The sequence below is a fragment of the Acipenser ruthenus genome, chromosome 8 (genome assembly GCF_902713425.1).
Source record: "Acipenser ruthenus chromosome 8, fAciRut3.2 maternal haplotype, whole genome shotgun sequence".
NCBI classification, from domain to species: Eukaryota; Metazoa; Chordata; class Actinopteri; order Acipenseriformes; family Acipenseridae; genus Acipenser; species Acipenser ruthenus.
Window position 1 is genome coordinate 24,402,860 of NC_081196.1, and position 16,845 is coordinate 24,419,704.

At 40.6% G+C, this 16,845-nt stretch overlaps 1 protein-coding gene across 9 annotated transcripts in view; it reads right to left on the reverse strand.

Annotated features, from left to right (window-relative positions):
- Positions 1-8,241, reverse strand: part of LOC117407207 (arfaptin-2-like) — a 65,175-nt gene extending 56,934 nt beyond the window's left edge. For 8 of the 9 annotated variants that reach the window (XM_034011918.3, XM_034011917.3, XM_034011913.3 and 5 more), the window contains exons 1-2: positions 8,036-8,241; positions 7,584-7,727 (exon numbers count right to left, since the gene is read on the reverse strand). The gene's annotated coding sequence lies outside the window, so the exon portion shown is untranslated. The remainder of the gene's footprint in view (positions 1-7,583; positions 7,728-8,035) is intronic. The other variant, XM_059028743.1, reaches the window with a different exon arrangement.
- Positions 8,242-16,845: the final 8,604 nt, after the last annotated feature.

A 16,845-nucleotide genomic window follows, 5' to 3' on the forward strand; every position in this document is an offset into this window, starting at 1 on the left:
CCCTATTCAGTGAAATGGAATGGTCGAAAGCAACGCTGCCAAGCACCGACGTCAGACAGAAGTGACGTCAGACCGTTATCTTTTTTGGTTTAATTTCGGTAAAACCAGGACCCCCCCGAAAATATAAATACCTCGTTGCACATCTACACTCCTGGGACTGTGTGTATGCCAAGTGTGGTTCCTTAATTAGCAGTACTTTCTGAGATACAGATGTATACAAAAGCGTCTTAATTTTTCAAAAAAGAATTTTAAACAGCTGTTTTTATCGCCACGCTGTATCTCAAAGTATTTCACCAAATGCTACCCCGTTCACAGGGTTTGTTGAGCCTGTCAATCCGACCACACACACCAATTTTCATGAATATCAATGGGGATTTATCCCCCTTTTGAGCTGGTTGTAAAATCGACTTTAAACAGAACTTTCGTTCAAACCTTAACTATGTCTGTGCGACCGCGCAGACATGATAATTAATGTATTCACGTACACAAGCAGTCTTCATTGAAGTCCCAATTTAAAGACAGTACGTTTCCAGAAACAGACACCAAAACAAACAGGTAATGGCGGGGCAAAACTGAAACGCTACGGCTTTCACCACTTTTATTAAATTATTATTATTTATTTCTTAGCAGATGCCCTTGTCCAGGGCGACTTACAATTGTTACAAGCTATCACATTAATTTTACATACAATTACCCATTTATACAGTTGGATTTTTACTGGAGCAATCTAGGTAAAGTAAAATCTTGCTCAAGGGTACAGCAGCAGTGTCCCCCACTTGGGATTGAACCCACGACCCTCCGGTCAAGAGTCCATAGTCCTAACCACTACTCCACACTGCTGCCCTATAATAAACAACAGACTTTAAACAAAACAAAAGGGCATGTTGGCCAAACAAACAAACAATAAATAAAGAGAACAAATAAGTAGTCATGATGGTTTGAAAAGCCACACAAATTGTTTACTTTCTAAATTATCTTTTACCTCCTAACTCCTCACTCATTCTCCACTCTCGAAACACCCTTCTTCAAACAAGCAAAGCTGCCGGCTTTTACATTCTGGCCGAGGGGTTAACTAGCTAGTAATTATCTTATTACCCCTCGGCCATAGTCTGAGATTAATAAGGATGCGTGACTGTCAGCTAGTTAAATAATCAGTAGCTGATCAGTCACGCATCATCATAAGGTTTTTAAAATATAAACAATACAAAATAACCTGGCAGACGGCACCTCGCATAATACAAATAATATTTATAATAATAAACAGTGCACATATACATTTATATACCTAGGGGCAGGACACTCCGCCACAGGTGGCTTTTTTTTTTTTTTAATTAGTAGTGGGAGAAAACCACTTCAGCAAGTAAAGTAGAATCTGCCAAAACTTACGGACACTGAATCTATATAGATACTAATGAGAGCATAACAAATATAAAAGAAAAAAAGAGGGAAACGAAGATATTTTCAAGAAAGCTGGAAGACTGTATAAATGGATTTTATATTTTTAAACGCTGCAATAACAGTTGTGCTCGTGAAGCATCCACACTATATAGTGACAGAACAGGTGATTTATTTGCATTATGCGGGACCTTATTTCCCCCATTGGTGCTTGAGCCCCGGAGCACTCACAGAATCACCGCCTGTGCACCTATTATCAGTGATTAAAGCCTGGTTTTCAAACAAACTGAGTATCGCTCACCAGTACTGTATTGGTATAAGAAAAGTATGTTTTTAAAAAATTAATTTCAGCTTTTCACTCACTCAAAATATGCTGACGATAAGCTTTAAAACGTGCTACTGTTTATAGATAAGAACTTTATTATGAATATATTGTGTTACTATGTTTTAAGCAACATTCTACGATAATGGTCATTATGGCAATTGTTTGTTTATTAGTTTTAAAATGTTTAGTAAAATGTGTCCAATTGTTTGACCTCGTTAGTACAACTGGCCCCCTTTGTTAATGACATCTTCAGTCAGGGTCGTAACCCAGTATAAATCTCCACATTTAATGGCTTTACAGTTACTTCAAAAGATGCAACGTGTTTCAGTAAATTCAAACGATAAACTTTGCATCCCGCGCAGAGGGAGAACACAAACGTAAGACGTTATTAAGTGGGGTTGGCATTGCAGGGGAGATGAAGGGAGGTTTCAGTTCCGAGTGACTGTTTTCTAAGCATTATTTGTGAATGCTTATTCACCACTGATACACCTGTTAGAAAACTGACTTCCTTGCATTTTTTTTTAACACAAGACTGACTGTCAGAGTATATGTGTACATTTGTACTCACCCAGAGGACTACTGAGACACAGATATCATTTAGTGTGGAGTAGTGGTTAGGGCTCTGGACTCTTGACCAGAGGGTCATGGGTTCAATCCCAGGTGGGGGACACTGCTGCTGTACACTTGAGCAAGGTACTTTACCTAGATTGCTCCAGTAAAAATGCAACTGTATAAATGGGTAATTGTATGTAAAAATAATGTGATATCTTGTAACAATTGTAAGTCGCCCTGGATAAGGGCGTCTGCTAATAAATAAATAATAATAATACTCATCAGATTTAATTTGCCTTGGGCAAGCGCGAGTTTCTAACCCTGCCGCAGTGCCCAAGCTGTTTGCCGCAATGCCTCCCAAATTTTAAAAAAAATGACGGCAATCAAACGTGCTCATTGTGTGATTTTTCCGTCTGTGAGCCAAAATGCCAACTCAAAAACATTTAAAAAGAAAGGAGGAAGAAGAGCTGTCTCAAGAAGCAGTGAAGTGTTCTAGGATTTACATAATGTTCAGGTAAGCAATGGCTGCGCAACAACTCGTCCCCAACAATAATAATAATGTGAACAACGTGCAAGTGAGTCTAAATACATTTTTGCTCCTGTCCTACATAACTGATCGAGAACCAGTCAAAACTATTCTAATTAATCCAGCTCAAAGCGTCCACACTGTAGTACCATCTTTAGTCGGGCTTAATACGTCCACACACTACTAGAATAGTTTGGTTACAGTTCCTAGCAGCGCAATGAACAGTGGAAATTAATACGATAGTATCCCACCATGCACTGTATTTTATTTTAAAATAATGTGTTATGTTTTATATTAATAGAGGTGCATATTGCTAAAAAGAAATAAAAAATAAGTGTTTTGGAAAAGGTAAAATGCAAAGTATGGCTTGAAGTTTTCGGGTTTTGTTTTTAATCAGACGACTTCCCTTTAAACAAATTGAGCTGATTCTGTTTTCGTAATTAAACAATCTTTGTTTTTACCTTCATATCTTGCCTGCGCCTGGTCCCATTAATTTTATTTCAAACAGAGCAGATAAATTACTTGAATTGTTCATCCCCAATCCTACTTTTAACTCGCATTTCATTTTTGCAATCCACTAAATTAACACTGTGCTTTTGTTATTTCCCCCACTAGTATGACAGAGATGTCCTGACAGGTTTTTTTTTTTTTTTTTTTAAAGCATAAAAATGAATACCCATAGTGGAATGTAGACCGATAGTATGTCCTTCAGGCACCAGTATTTCGCCAAACATACCACAAAGCATTTGGGGATATTGGAGAATACACAAAAATGTAGTAAGTTATTAAAGCATCCACACTTCTGATAAACCGCACTACCTGATGCGATCTAATTAGAACCGGACTCGAGACTACCTCCTGAGGTGGTCTCGAGTCCGGTATTAAATGCTGCGTAGTGTGGACGCAAACCATATTTAGCACTTTTAAGCCAGTTTAAAGGCAATAATATGGTTTAAAGGCATAGTGTGGACAGGGCCATATGATTTTAACAGAGTATGAGTTGTATGTTTAACTAACAGCTACGTTAGTTAAATGTGTTCAAATGGCTTTGAAACAACCAAGGAGTAATAATGTTGATTAGAAAGAAGTACATATCAGCCTAATAATATAATAAGGAATAATAAAATTCCCTTGGTAGTGTGCAGTTTCACAAACCCAGCTTACTAATATTCCAATTCTAAACCGCTAGTGGAAACCGCTTGTAAATTGCAGTTTAGCGGACCCATTTTATGCAAATTAACAATTCTATACAATACTAGTTTAGAGGACCCTGGGATGGGTTGCACCAGCTATGCGTAAGTTTGTCCGTAAATTAACACATAAAGCCTTCACTAAGTGCTTAGTAGTTACTAGTTAGTTGATAACTAAGCGCTGTACTATTTTCGGTTGCACCACACATACTTAAGGCAGAACTTAGCTAGTCTGTTACTAAGAGCGGAGACTCCAAGTCGATCACGTGTTCCCTTTACAGTAACCAATCAGCACTGAGCATGTTGGAGCACGGATGCTGCTGATCAAAACAAATCCAATATAATAAACTTGAACGTACAACCGACTAGTCATACTGTCTGGCTGTAAACTGTTATTAGCATATCATTCAGTTGGGAATATTTTATATTAAAGATGAATTTATTCAAATTAAATCAGTGCACTTTAAGTCGCTGACACCGAAAACTTTGAACACAATCCTCTTCAAACAGAAGTTAACGTAGTAACAGTTGCCGTGCCATCTTGGAATGTGATTCTACGAACAGCTTACAACTACCCGAAGGCATGCGTCAAATTGAAGTAACAACTAAGCCTTACGTTATAACTATCTTACCTGGTGCAACCTGTGTAAATTTAGTAAATGTGTAAAACCAAAGTTAGTAAATTATGCTATAATTAAGCTAAGTAAGAACTTACACATAGCTGGTGCAACCCAGCCCAGGTTGTGACTATTGCGTCATTTTAGGTAGAGGTTTGGAGGTTTGCACCCGATAGACACTGTAACTTATACATAAGTGCCTCTGTGATTTGCCATGGCTGGCTATGGCCCTGATTTCAATGACCGTTGCTGTTTTGTAATTCGGTGTTATTCACTCCCAAAACAGCAACACTAAAAATGAACACACAATAGGCAGATAATTATTAGTTTTGCTCAAATTCTTATACCAAAAAAGCAGCTCCCTGCATTATGAAAAAAGTAGGAGATATAACATAATAGTGAACAAAACACAATCTTGACAAGTGCATCGATTTCTGATTTTATTTTTGTGCAATACATTCTCACTACCTTACGCAGTTCTGCTTTTTAACTAGTAAAACGTGTTCTTCCACGAAAGGGGTTAGAATGTGCATGCTTAAAAACAGCATACCTTTTTTTGTTTTCATTTTTTTTTCCTGAAAGAGTAATTTGAAGAACAGTCTTTCACCGTTGTTTGCACAGGTTTTGTAACAGCGGTTACAAGAAATAATGTTCATGAAATTGTAATTCAAATAAACATAAAATCAGTGTTTTCTGAGTGATTCACACCTGTTAACTTCTAGACAACTTTTTAAACTTGTAACTTGAGTCTTTTTCAAAGCTCTTTTCAAAATGTCTGCTCTATGCACTGGTAGTGTAAGGATTATTGTCCACATTGTCAAACAGGTAACACAGCAATAACGATCAATTTTACCGCTCTTCCTGCAGTAATTTAGAGGACATCTCAAAAACCACTGCACTAGAGCGGACATTTTGTAAAAAGCTTTGAAACAGACTATAAAGTTAAGTGTAAAAGTTGTCAGGATGTTACAATGAAAAGAAAAAACAAGGGAACATATACGTTATATTTTTTTGAAACCCCGCTACTTACTCTTTAATTTAGGTGCATATTATTGCTCTATTGTTGGATACAATAATGGGTAAAAAATGACAGTATTATTTATTCACTTGGCTGCTACCTTTATCCAAGGCAACATTTTAATAGCAAATAGAAGCTAAATGCAATTTTACCTCCCAGCGCAACAGAGACATGGTCCGTATTTCTGTCTTGGTTACTCCCGCAACCCATTTACTTATTGATTATTATTTATTTTGCTTCAGTTCCATATATTTTAAATACATCTATGGTAAGATTTATAATGCTGGATTACACACAAGGCAATTAAAAAAAATAAAACACTGGATTACAATTAATGAAAAGTGTGAACTCAAAACAGGTTTATAAAATATTTTTATTTTGAATATAAATATCTTGCATTTAATGAGAACTCAAATACACATTTTATGAAATAATTTAAAGCACGGCATTCTGAGTGTACAGATATTGTTAGTGCAGATTGGTACCAGGTATTGGAGGTTTTACTGGTTAACAAAGAACCACAGATATCTGTAATTATGACTGGATTACCCCCAAAAACTGTTGGTTGACAATCCAGGGTGATTGATTCCCCGGAGCTATTAAATACAACAAAATCCAGCTGGGCCGGAGAACAGGTTGATGGACAACTAGCTAAGTCCTCTGAAGCAAAAAGAATGAAAATACCAGGTTTATTTATTTTTTCGTGCACACATTTGAACAGTATTTGCTGGTTTTACCGTTTGGTTTGGGTGATTTGTATACTGCCAACCAGCAGTATACAGTATGTTTTAAAGATCAGAAAACATCAGCGTAATGACAATTAAAAGTAGTACTAAACATTGATAAGGGATGCTGTTAAAATTGTATTGAAGAGAATAAAAAGGGGGTTTGATACCTAATACTGTGATCCATTATTTATTTAAAGGTATTTTTTATTTTAAATCCCATGCAATGTTTGCATATATTCAACACATATCCAAGCTTTACACTATGCAAAGGCTGTTACAACAGACTTCTCTTTGAACCTCATAAATGCAGCACCAACAAATACGTAATAAAGACCCATCACCAACCATAATTTAGGAGTGACGATCTGGTTCAGAGAGAAGAAGAGTATGAACACATTAAAAGGGCTTAAACTTAAGAGACTATAAAACTCGACACATAAAACAGCGTGTTGACCGAGCCATCTAGGTAAGAGAATTCCACGACTGGACACAGCTGGCAAAAAAACAAACGCCACGTCATCATAATTGGGCTCCACATACCAGAGAGGTCTCAAACTAGGAACTCCGGGTGAGAGGGGATTGCAGGGGCAAAGAGCACTAAGATAACAAAACCATTGTATAATAAGCAACCTGTGTTTATTCCTAGTACTAATTCACGGAGGTGATCCCATTGACTGCGCTCCTTCAACAGCATCATTTCCCCGTGACAAAATATGTGAAAGTCTTTTCTGTAAAACATGTAATACTAGCACACGAAAAAAAACGACGTAACTGTAAAAATACAATTGATGTTCTGCCTAATCAAAATTGTCAAGGCCCGTTGTTTCCCGGAGTACATATCGCTTCTTATACCAACAGCCCTGGCCAGATGTACCTGTCTGTAGGGCCTTAATGAAATCCACACTACAAAACCCGGCCTTAGGATAAACCGTTTAAATAACAAATGTCAGTTACAATGGCACAATAACTTCCGTATTACGTTTTTCAAGAATGTTGGAACTGTCGATTAAGAAATATGTTTAAAAAAACCATTGACACAGAGAGAAATATCTGTAAATTGGAATACAAGCCTCTTAAGATTATCATAATTATATTTGAGGTTAAATACCACATAGTGTGTAATCACATTCACACACATAGTATTTCACATCCTTTTCCAAAATAAATGATTTATGATACACACACAGTAGGATCAGGTATAATAAAGATGCAAAATTAAACCAGGAAAATACCTTGAGGTCAAAAATGTATGGATCACAATCCTTTAGTAGTGTTGCTGCAAGTCTCGCAATTCCGTAGTGGCTTGGAGGCGTAGCAGGTGCAAAACACCACGAGCAAATAATATATGTATTGTTGGATGAGGATTACCATGAAGCCTGTAATAGCATACATAACGAGTTATTTATATTGACCATATACAGTCAGCAGCTGGTACAAGGATAACCATTATAATCATTATATGTAAGCAAAAGCATAGATACAAAAAAAAAAAACATTTTTAATTAATCCACACCATCTCTCCTGATCTAACGGTTTGACATTCTGAAATGCATCCACTAAACCTACCACCATTTCAATTTAAAACCAACAGCATTTTTTTTAAAATTTAATTTCATATTGATACAAAATCAGTATCAGCACTGCACTTAACTGTTACAGTTTGCAAAAATAACAACAATCGTACCGTGTGCGCCGTTCCCTCTGTATGTCGATCTGCAGGTTCCCCTCTCTAATGGTTGGTATTTTGTATTACAATTGCAATAAATAAACAGCATATGTTTTTTTAAAAAAAAAATATTGTTCGTGTTTTAGTGCATTATTGCTGTCTATCTACCCCTCCCTCCACCTCCGCCTATAGCTTCTACTCAGCCCCTTCCTCGATGTATGACACCGGCCCGGTTTTTGGGATGGAACCGCATAACAGTCTCGCGTTTTGATTGGTCCATGTCTGTCACATGAATATGTCGTCACACGAGTGGAAAAGCTTGCAGGCATTTTCAACATTGTAATCAGAGATAGAGATCTGCTTTCCACAACCTTACCATTAAAATATAATGTGGTATTACGCTGTACTGATATTACAAACTATGGGTAATTACTTTATATTAATTACCATGTTATGCACGAATGTAAGAATTGGCTTTCTGTAATGGCGTAATTTTTAGCATAGATCTATAATCGTTTACGCGATATCAAGGGCGTAGGTTTGGTTTGAACATTGGTGGGGACACAATTTTTTAGGGGGGTGGAGTCGCGGTCGCTAGATGGGTTCGGCCGTGATCCCCCGGGAAAACATTTTTTAGGAGACAGCTGTTAAATGGTCACTTCTGGTGGCTTGAAATGAATGAATCGAGGATAATCTGATTGACATGAAGTTGGCTGGTATACGCTTAAAACACTATGATAAAGTGGCCCTCCTGGAAGCTGGTTTGACATCCCTGCTATAGAATTACTAATAACCTGAATTATAACCTATCCCAGCCTTACTGTAAGCTACCATTACCCCTGGCGCTACAAGCATGAGCACATGCTCTGCCTGCCTCTCCTGTGTCTGTGCTGCTGCTCGAACCTAGGTGCATTGCTTCATTCACCTGATAAAATAATAAATTGATGCATGCCATATAGAGAGAAAATATACGGCTATGTTAACTTTATTTGCTGAGTATTACTATACAGCATTAGCCTACTATCATATCACAATGTGCCTCAAACAATAATATATCTCAAAACTGAGTCTAACACTTTCACTGTTATAATCACTAAGCCATTACAGACCTCACCTGAGACCCTGTTGCTCCACCTGCCTCTGAACTGCTTTTACCAGGTTGCACTGCTTCATTCACCTGATAAAATGATAAATTGATGCATGCTGTTTAGAGAGAAAGTATGACTCTGCTAACTTCATTAGTAAATTATTTTTTCATTTGCTATGAGAATCATTATCAATTATGTTTATTACTTTAACAACATCTTCCTACTTACATTTTGACTTTTTGTAAAAAAAAACTTCCTTATGTCAAACTTTATTTTTTTGGCTGCCGTTATGCTTTAGTCACCTAAAGCCAAATTGAAGTGATTAGCTAACGTTAGTTGGTTGACGATATCAAAACATGCTCACGCACACTGACTCTCTCTCTCTCTCACTCACACACACACACACACACATAATGATTAGCTGTGAAACAAGCTAACTAGCCACCAAGGACGTGGGGTTAGCAGCTAGCAATGGGTCGCTAACGTAATAAACCTAATTACCTACCCATTAGGTAGGTAGGTAGGTTTATTCTCTCAAACTATGTTGCTGACGAGCTGACAATACGTTCAGCCGCGGTACTTGGCTTTCATTCAGTCAGTGGCTCACACTCATATCAGACTGACCGGCAAGCGGCAGCTTCAGATGAGCGTCTTTCCAGAGTCCAGCCTAAGCCAGCGGGTGTCAACCTTTTTTTACTCACGCCCCGAGGTATGACACAGGCCCGGTTTTTGGGATGGAACCGCATAACAGTCTCGCGTTTTGATTGGTCCATGTCTGTCACATGAATACGTCGTCACACGAGTGGAAAAGCGTGCAGGCATTTTTAACATTGTGATCAGATAGAGAGAATGATTTGCTTTCCACAACCTTACCATTAAAATATAATGTGGTATTACACTGTACTGATATAACAAACTATGAGGAATTACTTTATATAAATTATCATGTTATGCACGAATGTAAGAATTGGCTTTCTGTGGTGGTGTACTTTTTTCTTTCAAGTAGCATATATCTATAATCGTTTTTGCGATATATTTTAATATAAAACATATACGCCATTGCAGTTTTGTTACAGGATACATTAGTTTATCTCTAATGTAATCACAGTTTTACATATAGACTGCCCCTGTTTTCATTTACGTCCCAAATTCTGGGCCGCTTTGCTTCTCAGATAATGTCCCAAATTCTGGGCCGCTTTGGTTTTTAGATAACGTCCCAAATTCTGGGCCGCTTTGGTTTTTAGATAACGTCCCAAATTCTGGGCAGCTTTGGTTTTTAGATAACGTCCCAAATTCTGGGCCGCTTTGGTTTTTAGATAACGTCCCAAATTCTGGGCCGCTTTGGTTTTTAGATAACGTCCCAAATTCTGGGCCGCTTTGCATTTCCGAATTCAGCCCAGTTTTGGGGAATCAGCTGACAGCCGAGTTTCTAAGTCATGCATGCACAGTTTACCATAAACTGGATCGTGAATTCATTTGAGAGTAACCCTTAGTACATTAATCAAAGTTCATGTATTTTTTACTCTCCCCAGAAATCTTTTTTTTTTTTTTTTTAATGAAAAAAACAGAAATGTAAATGTTAAAAAACGCATTTCTTATTATATGAAGAAACTACAATGCACTGAAATAGATACATGAAAATTAATTTAAGCAGTCGTTTTCCTTTATTAAAGGCTAATATTATTTTTGGGAAGGAACGTGGTATTCCGAAAAAAGGACATCTCGTTTTCTATGTAATGTCCATCAATATATTGTAGTGTTTCAGGTTCTTTTTGGACAGAAATGAGACTGCAACTGTGAGTAGATGAAGGCCGTTTATTTTGACAATAATTAAATAATCACAAAATAAAATCATAAAGTGAGGGAAAGGAGACTGGGAGTCGAAAGTGAAAATAAATGACTGTAGTAATTTTTCTTTTACCCTACCCTTCCCAGTCTTTTCCCCGCCCCTCTTGTGCGCAAAACCTGAACTCCAATTCCCCTCCACACACGTGTACCACCATGCAACCCTGGCACGCACACACCACCATGCAACCCCTGCACGCATACACCCACCATGCAACCCCTGCACGCATACACCCACCATGCAACCCCTGCACGCACACACCACCATGCAACCCCTGCACGCACACACCACCATGCAACCCCTGCACGCACACACCACCATGCAACCCCTGCACGCACACACCACCATGCAACCCCTACACGCACACACCACCATGCAACCCCTGCACGCATACACCCACCGTAGCAATTCTTTGCAAAATATATTTTCGGGTATTCAGCCCCATTCATGTCTATGGCAGTGTTATAAAACACATTTTCAGGCATATCTCTCGAACCCGAGCACGTAGAACCACCATTCAAAGTGATATAGACTCGGGGGAGCACCCCAAACCACCCCCTAAAAAGGTGTGGTGGTTCACCCAAAAACCCATGTCATGACGAAAAAATTCACTTTGCCAAGCCGTCCTGGCATTTGAACCATGAAAATGGTGACTCCTTGTGCGGGGACCCATGGGGCCCCAACGCAAAAAAAAAATCAAGTTCCTAACCCCCACAGAACCCGAGATACGCTCTGTCAAAAATGTCCAAAAACTACCCTTTTTGGGGTCATATCTCCATGACCCCGGGGCCTAGAAACCGGGTTGAACTTCCTAGGGTCATGTCTGGGGGCCCTCTTTCACAGGGAGCAACCCGTTTTCAAATGCTACATTTTCAACAAATTTTCACATTTTCAGCATGATGGCATGTCAAGGTTGTATTTCCAATAGCTTTTGAGCTCCAGGTTGGCAAAAAAAGTCTAAACTGGTGTCCTTTCTAGCTGGGGACACGTCACTTGGAGGGATCGACAGGGGCCCCGAGGTGGACCTCCATACCGATTTTCAAGTCTTGGGGACCCCCGGAACCCGAGATACAGCACCCTGAAAAATGTCTATGGGAAATCCCATTATAAAACCCTTTTGGGGCAACGCCCACCATCTGGCGGTGGGGTGGCATTTGAACCCGTGGCTGATGTCTTTCTTTAGCTAAGACTCTTGTGCACGCAAAGAATGTCCTTCTGAGTTTGTTGGCCCAGGGGTCGTGGAGATACGAGTACGATAAGAGACCACCCCCTTCCCTATGGCAAATCCCATTATAAAAACACCATCGGGGTAAGGCTCAGCTAATGGCGGTCGTTGGTCTTACGAACTCGAAGGAACCCATTTTCTTTAGCTAAGATTGTTGTGCATCTAAAAAGAGTACAGAAGCACCAATTTAAGTCCATTCCAAGTGTTTTGTGATCACAGTATCAGCATGAGTGTATCGGAGCACAGTTTTGCACCAAAAGCGAGGGGAGGCGAAAAAATGCACTATATACCCTATTCTTTAAGATATCACTTTGCAGTGCAAATTTGAGGAACGCAACCACTTCAGATTATTCTCCATTTTATTGTAACTGAGGTACCATTCAGTTGAGCGAAAATTGTAAAGGGGTACTCGAGCTGAAACCTCCAGATAGAAGGGCTACAGTTTCAAAAAAAGGTTGAAAACCCCTTACCTACAGTATAAATGATCAGGAATAGATAAGGGAAATGCTGACTAATACAATACAATAGGATTTATTTGAAGTTGTTGAAGGGCACTGGTCTCTTAAACCCAGAAGTTCTGATAAACCCCTATGCCTCACTATATATTGATGGACATTACATAAGCAAATGAGATGACCTTCTTTTTTTTTGGTATACCATGTTCCTAAATGTTTTCTGAGGAGAGTAAAAAATACATTAACTTTGATTCATGTACTCTTAAATGAATTAACGGTCCAGTTTATGGTAAACTGTGCATGCATGACTTAGAAACTCGTCTGTCAGCTAAGCAGAATATCTCAAAAACTGGCCTGAATTCGAAAATGCAGAATTCGGAACGTTATCTGAAAACCAGAGCAGCCCAGAAATTGGGATGTTATCAAAGCGGCCCAGAATTTGGGACGTTATCTAAAAACCAAAGCGGCCCAGAATTTGGGACGTTATCTAAAAATCAAAGCGGCCCAGAATTTGGGACGTTATCTAAAAACCAAAGCGGCCCAGAATTTGGGATGTTATCTGCAAACCAAATCGGCCCAGGATTTGGGACATTATCTGAAAAGTAAAGCGGCCCAGAATTTGCGACGTAAATGAAAACAGGGGCAGTCTATATGTAAAACTGTGATTACATTAGAGATAAACTAATGTATCCTGTAACAAAACTGCAATAGCGTATATGTTTTATATTAAAATATATCGCAAAAACGATTATAGATATGCTACTTGAAAGAAAAAAGTACACCACCACAGAAAGCCAATTCTTACATTCGTGCATAACATGATAATTTATATAAAGTAATTCCTCATAGTTTGTTATATCAGTACAGTGTAATACCACATTATATTTTAATGGTAAGGTTGTGGAAAGCAAATCATTCTCTCTATCTGATCACAATGTTAAAAATGCCTGCACGCTTTTCCACTCGTGTGACGACGTATTCATGTGACAGACATGGACCAATCAAAACGCGAGACTGTTATGCGGTTCCATCCCAAAAACCGGGCCTGTGTCATACCTCCACGCCCCACTGAAATGTATGTTTATATCCCTGACGTCAGCCGCGCACTGAGTCCGTGTTACAGTGATGCATTATGGAATTTGTAGTTTTCTTGTATGCTGATTACACCCCAAAACCCCACCAAACACCTACAAATCCCAGGGTGCCATTCTTTTTAAAGCTATCTCTTTTTCTCTCTTTAATAACTCGCTGCACTCAAAGGGCGAAATCGGGAGCATCGGTTGGCACGTCACTGTTAATATTACTAGTACGTTATTATGCAAACGTTCACCGCCCGGTTGAGAACCTAGTGCCTAAGCCAATCAAATTAGCGTTTTTTGTTTGTTTGTTTTTTTGGAGTAGGGAGGAGCAACGAGGGGATCTTGAGAGAGTTAACCCTTTGTGGAGCGGATAAAATAACATGATAAAAGACGTTTCAGATTTATCAAAATTATTGGTAGGGACAATTCAACGGTCCCTTGACATTGGTAGGGACATGTCCCTACCGTCCCTAGCTAAATCTACGCCGGTGTGTCCCATACCTCTTTGCGAACGCCACCTTGTCGACTTTCTGGAATCCGATAAGGTCTCTCTCGCACTGTGACACCTGGGGGAGAGATAATGGCATATTCAACAAGGTTAGTTCTACCGGGCACGTCAGAAAAAACATTGTTGAATTCCTCAATTAAGATACGCAGCTCCTGTTGCTGATCAGGAAGTAACTGTTCCCCCATCGAAATGTCCTTTGTGCTAGAGGTCTCTAGCTCGGGGCCCAAATCATCCTCTATATTGCCTGGTGCTATAAATAAGGCCTCCCTTGCCTGCCAGGGCTTTAATAAATTTATATGATAAATTTATTTTTCATTACAGCGATCGGGCTGTCTAATTTCATAATTCACCTTTCCTATAGCCCGAATCACTTCATATGGCCCCTGCCATTTAGCACATAGTTTTGATTCTGAGGAGGGAAGCAGCAACATTACCTTGTCTCCCCAGGTCGAAAGGTTCGAATTAATGCATTTTGATTGTAATGCTGCTGTTGTCGCTGCTGAGCCGATTTGAGATTGTCCTGGGCCAAAAGACCAACCAAATCTAGGCGATCTCTAAATAGGAGCACATGCTGCACTACATTTTTGGACAAGCGTTTGTTCTCCTCCCACCCCTCTCTCAACAGATCGAGGATGCCGTGAGGCAAGTCAGCCATACAATAGCTTGAAGGGGGAGAACCCTGTCGAGCTCTGCAGCACCTCTCTCACTGCAAAACGGAGGTAGCGAAGAACCGATGCCCAATGTTTTTGCTCCTGATTCACAAATCGTCTCAGCATCACCTTCAAGGTCTGATTAAAACATTCCACCAAACCATCCGTCTGTGGATGATAAACAGACGTCCTGATGGGACGTATTTTTAATAATTTGTATACTTGCTGTAACATATTAGACAGGAAGTTAGTTCCATGATCAGTCAAGATCTCCTTGGGGATCCCTACTCTAGCCATAATCTGCACTAGCTCTTTGGCTATCGCAGCGGCACTAGTGGACCTCAATGGAACTGCCTCCGGGTATCGTGTTGAGTAATCTACCACCACTAATATATGCGTATACCCGGAGTCAGAAGGTAGCAAAGGGCCGACTATGTCTATTGCAATGCGTTCAAAGGGGGTGGAAATAATCAGCAGTGGGACCAAAGGGGCGGGGCGCACTCGACCCTGCGCTACTCGCTGGCAGTCTGGGCATGTGGCTACATATTTCGACACATCTTTATGAAGTCCTACCCAATAAAATCGAGCCAATATTCACTCCCTTGTCTTGTCAGCTCCGAGGTGCCACGCAAAAGTGATGTCATGCGCCAGCCTCATGACCTCCAGTCGACAAGACGGGGGAACCAATAATTGTGTTACAGGATGTCCTGTGCCTGTGGCAAGGTTTACTCTATATAGTAATTGCCCCTTGAAATGTGGAAATACAAGTGCCCCAGCTATTGAGAGGGGCGGGAGAAACATCTGCCCTTGATGGCCCAGTAACCTCGCCCTCTCAGTCACACTGTGTTCCGACCCTCTTTGACTGGCGTTTGTTACCATTGTAGCAGGCTCCCACCAGACCCCAGCCTTGTCTCATTAATGCTCCCTCCCATTTCCGCATCCTTCTCTCTTTATTTGTTTTTCTCGGGCGGAACAGGGGAGAAAACATTTCAGTTTGAAAGGGAAACACATTACCAATCATTTCCCTTTCGTCTTTCTCTGCCACGTTTACGTGTGCGGTCGGGACTGCCATTAATTTCACCAATTCTCTATAGTTTGGCCAGTCTCGACCCAGAATAATTGGGTGTGGTAATCTTTCCGCCACCCCCACTATCAGGTGACGTTTTATCGGACCGACCGATAAATATACTTTGACTGTGGGGTATGTTGCCATGTCTCCATGGATACAGGAGATCGCCACCTGACCTTGTGGCTGCCACAACACACCGCCCAAGAGAGATGTCTAATTAAGGTCTGACCACACCCTGTGTACACTAATACATGAGGTTTCACATTTCCCAAAATTGCATTAACAATACAAGGCCCCTCCCAACCATTTTTCCCTCGCTTACCCACTTCTGATGCCAGATTACATGCGGCCACGTCACACTCCATCGCAGATGGGCATGACTTGACCTGATGACCTGGCTGGTGGCACCTAAAACAGGTAGAGGGAAAGCAGGGCACAGAGGTTAGATATCTGTCCCGCTGCTGGTATGGCAACGGGGTGGGGGGCATCACCTTGGTCTCCAATGGAGGGGAGGCCCATTGGGGCCGGTGGTCTAGAAGGTCGTTGAGCCGGTCCCGGTGGTGGGGGTGGAGGTGCAGAGAGAGGGGGTGATGCTTAGATGCTCCGCAGTGTTGGAGCGATGAGTAGCCTGGACTGGGCTGACACCAGGGAGTCCTCGAAGTCCTCTGCGAGTTTTACTGCCTGGTCCAGGGTGTTGGGGTTGTGGCACCGTATCCTCGCCTGGGTCTCGGTGCCGACCACATGGCAAAACTGCTCAATAACAATGGCCTCACCCATCTGCGCACTTGTTTTCAGTGCCGGGGTGAGCCAGTGTACCATGTGGTCACAGAGCTGTTGCGCCACCACCCTGGGGCGTGTATTCGGGGACCTCTTGTACTCCCTGAGCCTCGGTGGGTTTCCTCCGTAAT